The sequence below is a fragment of the Thermobia domestica genome, chromosome 5 (assembly GCF_964235325.1).
Source record: "Thermobia domestica chromosome 5, izTheDome1.hap1.1, whole genome shotgun sequence".
Lineage (NCBI taxonomy): Eukaryota > Metazoa > Arthropoda > Insecta > Zygentoma > Lepismatidae > Thermobia > Thermobia domestica.
This window is the reverse complement of record NC_137458.1, coordinates 34,198,303-34,204,341: the sequence shown is the minus strand read 5'-3', so window position 1 is coordinate 34,204,341 and position 6,039 is coordinate 34,198,303. Positions and strand designations below refer to the sequence as shown.

General features: G+C 32.1%; 1 protein-coding gene across 3 annotated transcripts in view; it reads left to right on the top strand.

Annotated features, from left to right (window-relative positions):
• Positions 1 to 6,039, top strand: part of LOC145685847 (TNF receptor-associated factor 4-like) — a 122,101-nt gene that overhangs the window by 36,979 nt on the left and 79,083 nt on the right. The gene's annotated exons all lie outside the window — the stretch shown is intronic.

Below are 6,039 nucleotides of genomic sequence, written 5' to 3'. Positions count from 1 at the left end.
TTTTATTGGTCATGATATGAAGAGTAATATACACAATCAACACATAATAGAAGTTTGGGCTCCTTTTGAAGTATCTGCGTGCTAATGTTCTCTGTCCGCATTAGAATTCACATGCGCTTTTGGAATTCACGTGAGTATGCTCCTGTGAGGTGTGACAGTTTGTGCTGTGAAATCTGGTGTACTTCATGATAAATTAATGATTTCAATTCCTCGAGCTTTATTATTATTATTATTATTATTATTATTATTATTATTATTATTATTATTATTATTATTACTTTTATTATTATTATTATTATTATTATTATTATTATTATTATTATTATTATTATTATTATTATTATTATTATTATTACGTTTATTATTAAGAGGAAAAATCCTCACCTTCAGGAACAAACAAAGCAATTAGTACTAACATGTTAACTCTGGATGTAAGTTGGTCAATTTAAATAGCGACTATCTCCGCACAATCTAAGAATTGACGGCATCTATCCATTGATAAATACGCACGATTCCACGAAATTTAGTGCTGGTCCTTATGGATGATTTTTCACCCGAAATTCATTCAATATCCTTACAGACACTTGTGGGCGCAGAACACTTAGAAGAGATCATTTTGAAAAGAAACTGGTTCTTGTACACTGTATTAAATGCGATTGTAACGTTTAACGTCTTTGACAAAGTTAATTTTTCGCTATTCTTTAATAACGACATATACAAAAAGGTGGCAGGAAAGACAACTTCTTCTATGAGGGAGGAAGATTATATTTGTAATACAGAAATGTTTATTTCCCGCTTTATAAAAGTAAGAAATTCACAAAATACCCCACATGCTTCATATGTTTCTTATCATTTCTAATTCATTCTAAGTAACTATGATAAAATTACATGTCTTTGGTAACAAATCTCTAGTGTGTTAAATTTCATCAAAAATCTTCAATGCTTGTAGCAAATCATTCAAATGTAATTTCTCAGAGAGCCGAACAATAAAAAATAACACTTCAAAAATTCGAATTAAAATTTGAATTTTGAATTTCGCACAAAAATGTCCTAGTGAATTTGTACAAAATTGTCCAAATTGTAGTGTGATATGTGTACTAAAACACCACAAAGTTGCATTTTGAGAACTAAATGAGATCCGATTCAAAATTCAACATAAACCAAATAGCAAGATATTGACCATGTGGATATCTGGGTTGAGCTCGATAACCATTTGCCTGTAGCTATTCACCTGCAGCATTAAAGGAATTTATATTCAACTTCATTTGTTTCTTGGTGTGTTCATTCTTGTCATTAACCATTTTATGACAATTTTTAATAATCACTGTAATTAAAAAATGCCCTTTTTCGAAATACTTGAACACCCTGTATGGGGACACTTTCAGGAGGAGAGAGGTAATATTTGAAATTTGTTCATCTCCCACTGTAATAAAGCTTTGCACCAATTTTTACAAAAATCTGAGATGGTCACGTCAGATGACTTGTTGATTTGACATGGAAAGTCCCTGTTGTGAACAAGTATATTTATAATTCTAATGCTTTATTGCTGTTAATTAATAATGTACTTAATGAATATAATTATTGTAGAAATTTTTAAATATTTTGTCAAAATTATTTTTGAATATATTTTGCATTTTAGTGCATAGTCTTTGTTATATTTTATGTTAACAGGATTTTACGCAGTTCATGACTAACCCTGTTCATTTCAAACCATTTGATATTTACCACCCATTTCTCTCATTCGTTAAATAATGATTGTTTTACTAATAAGTCATAACATCTTAAGACTCATTTAGTTAAAAGAATGATTCACTTATGCTCAGTTGTAACAGACGTTGGTGCCAATTTTAACGGCGATTGTTGAAAGCTAGTGTTTTGCTTAGAATAATACTATACTGTAGTTGTAAGAAAGATGTTCATTTCCAGGCACACGTGAAAGAGAAATAAAAATTTTAAAAAATTTAAGTAAATTATTTGTCAAGAAAGCGTTGTTTGTTACAAATAGAGAACCGGTGAGATTAGCAGGAATTTTATTTTTGTTCATTGTGCACTATCTTCTCGGAAAAGTGACACGCATTATAACTTGCTTATCATACTAACCATTAGTTTCGTTTCAGTCTACAGAAGAAACTGTAGAATAACATTTGTTTGCCTATGAGATATGGAATGTGGAAATGTGGAAGAGTACAAAACATTCTCTGTGTAAGATTCTATGAAAGTAATCTGAAACACATTTTGAAAAAAAGATACATCTATGATCATAGTTTATTATCGAAGTGTCATCTTTTGCAGTAGGAGACAGTCAACCATTGCCTTCCCTTCTATCGATCTTGCGCACAGTTAAAGCTCAATGATAAATCTCCTCGAGAACTCAACGTTTTTCTTTGTGTTTGATAGGTTCTCAGGCACACAATATATTACAAACTACACACAAAATTACTGGAAGCTGTCTGTGAACTTGACAGATACCATATCTGCTTCTACAGTTTATTCTATCTTCAGAGATGGCGGCTCATTGGGCTTTCAAAATTTAAGAATCACGCTTACGTTTTGGAAACTAGGTTACTAGCTAGAACATCTTTTGCTCTCTTATCTTTCGATATTGTTTTATAGCGTTAATATCACTCATTTTGCTACACATTCCTGTTTTGCATTAAAATGACGAAGAAAAGTTAATGTTCATTTTAAAATACGTTAAGATATGTGAAAACGAACTGGACTTGAGTAACAATTGACTACAATAAGAGTCAAAAAGTGAGCTTTTGTGTGAAATAAAGTTTTTTGATTTTATCGCTTAGAAGTTTAATTCGTAGACTATGGAATTTCAATTCCTCGTTTCTTCAAGTCATAACGGAATCAAGTCTTAATAAGAAAAGCTTCACATAAACACATTCAAAACCAACTACCTATTGCAATGTGTCATACATACAAAATTTTATAAATATATTTATTATCTTTTTTCCAACTTTACTTTCCATTATTATACTGGTTTGTGATACTAAACATTTTCATCATTCGCGTCCTTAGAGCGCAAAGGTTCCATGTCCAATTTTATAAATTTTACACGGAAGCAAAAAATAAAGTTCAACTCTTCATGAAAATTACATTTTTTTATTTGTTGAGATAAATGTTAAATTATCATTTTGTACGCCTTTAGTAATAACAAAATTTAAAATACTACATTGAAAGTTAATAATTGCGGCAAATTAGAATGTCTTTTTAGGTATAATGTCTTCCATCACATTTAGCTATAATTCTTATAATAAGAAGTAAATGCTTTCAAACTATTTCAATTTGTAACATAATGAACTTTTAAACTAAAAACAAGATTTAGTAGCTCTAGAAAAGGGTTATGAATGTAAATACAGTGAAAGCTTGTAATGCAACTGAAATTGTATTTTGGGAAATACTTGGCAATATTCTGTTTTACGTTGTTTTCTTATTATTTATAAATATACTAGCCAAGATGTAAAACATAACATGTTTTAGCATGGGTCGCCACTTCTTATAAAAAAGAAGAAAAACTTATCAAGGAACTAATTTTACTTCACGTATTCAGGTTCGTTGCTTCAAGACTTGTGCTATTATAATTTCGTTGCCACATGACACCTTATATTTAATCTGAACCACAGTTATTGTGAAAAGAAAATACTATAGAGGTCATTCCTGAAGGACAATAAAATATTCAATTTATTTAACACTTACTGTACAGGTAAAACTGTATGCCGACAATCTTACCGTAGTAAGCAATACTCGTAATACCTTGCAGCTGTGTAGAATACTTTAAAAATGCAGATAAGTCTTTAGTTATTTTCCGCTTTTTTTGAACAATACTATTACTTATAAGTGCAAAGACCACATTCTAGCACTATAATTATATCAATATCCGTCTACTTGCAAAAGTATATCCATGCCGTTTTTACTATTTTTCACTTTGCACTTTGTACTTAGTTCTCGTTCATAACTTTGAAAAATAAAATGCACAATAGAATGCTGGACTGTTACTATTCAATTTCTTTAAAGATATACCTATATTACTCATCAAATTGCTAATCCCAACAATTATTTATGATATAAGCATTCTCCAATCTTCTCTGCTTTTCTTGGCGCACAATTCTGGACGGTGAACAGTTCAATTTACCCTCTTTCTTTACGGAAATTCTTTTCAAAAGCACAGTATACAAATTATAAAGACTAATTTTGACAATTCTAAGGACACTAGTTAAACAATCTCAAAAACACACCAAACCAAAAGAGTGAACCATAATCAGAATTACATAAACAAATGAAAACAGACAAAAACATTATAAACAGAATATTCAAAATATTGTAGGGAAAAACTGAACGCTACAAGCTCTACTAACGGACACCTCTATAAAGCGGACACCTCCCATAACGGATATATTTTGTAATCCCAAACACCGTAATAGGAAAGAAACATATTGGCAAACCTCTCTAAAGTGGACACGCTCTAATACGGACACAAAGAGTCTTTCTTGTCTTTTATAGGTATTATTTACCTCCAATTACGGACACTTTCTCTAAAAACAAGTTGAAAAGTACAGTAAAAATACACTTTTAGTAATTCATACTATGTCACCAAGGAAGAACATGAGGGTGTGACAACATTTTGCCTCCTAAACTGTCTGTCCAGCAACTCTGAGGAAGGGTCTCTGTTTCACAACACTCTTATATCCTTTGCTTGTATTCCACTCCCACCCAACCTGTTTTAGAAACAAAAGTTGTTGACAGTTGCCCACTGTTTGGAATGACACATCATTCTACTATCCTGCTGGAAACTCTAACCAAGCAGAAGACAAGTTTGGTATTTTTGACCACGGGTACGCATATTGTCTCAAAAAGTCATTACTGGACTGCAATTAACTGACAAATTAAAGCAACACACCGAAAACGTAGTAAGTAGCGATAAATGTAAAGTGCAGAGAACTCTAACATCTTATTCCCATGTTGTGCCTCGAACATAGGGAATTGGATGACGCAAGATAATGCAGATACAGTAACATTTTGGTAATATTCATAAATACGTGATTCATGCAAAAATATTTTTTCTAATTGCATATTACCTTGATTATAAATTTACGTAAGAAAATATTGAAACCTCTGTAAGGCGGACACCTCTCTATAGCGGACAATTTTTGATTCCTCATGGCTGTCCGCTTTAGAGAGGTTTCACTGTAGTATATTATTACAATGTTACTGTTTTGACGGAATTAACATTCTTTGTCACTGTTACTTTCTGTCACGTACGGCAAACTGTCTTCAACTTGAATCGATGATCTGAAGTTAACTGTAAAAGTGATAATACTCTTGAGGAATTACTCCAGTATTTAAGATATACATCAGGTCGGCTTTCTTGGCTGCAGATATTGGAAAGGCACTTCAAGATGACTTGGTCTCCCAGAACTACTACGTCCACGAACATTAATTTCACGGAAGGTAGTCTCAGAAATTTTTTCCTTGAATTGAATTAGGTAAGGTTTACTTTTATCAAACAGTAACCACTTAATACGCATCCAATTTACATTATTCTTCATTGTATCTTTTGTTGTGTTTTTCATAATCATACTAGCAAGTTTTTTGTAGTCCTTAAAAAGATTAGGGTTCCAAACGAGTAACTTTGTAGGGACGCTTCCTTCGAGCACTAGTAAGGACAACTTCCCATTCACGAGTGGTGTAAACCTTTTGATGCCGCCTTGCTCTTTCCACTGTAGAATGAATGGAATCAGCTTCCAAGTAGCTGACCTTTCTGCATGAACTTCAAGTCAATAATGTTCAGGTTTGTATGATTCTGAATTAGCAACAGAAGTGCTACCGTTACGTACTGGTTTCTGTTTTATCCTGCACATGTATCTGAAAAACACGAAACTTGTTTAACAGTTGGAGGCAACTGTTCAAAGTACATTACCAACGATGTTGCAATTTCACATGCTCCTTTCTTTCCATCACACTTACTCCAGAATTTACAAAACCCATCGGAAGTTGGGTTTTCATAAATGATGAAATTGTATACTGATAACT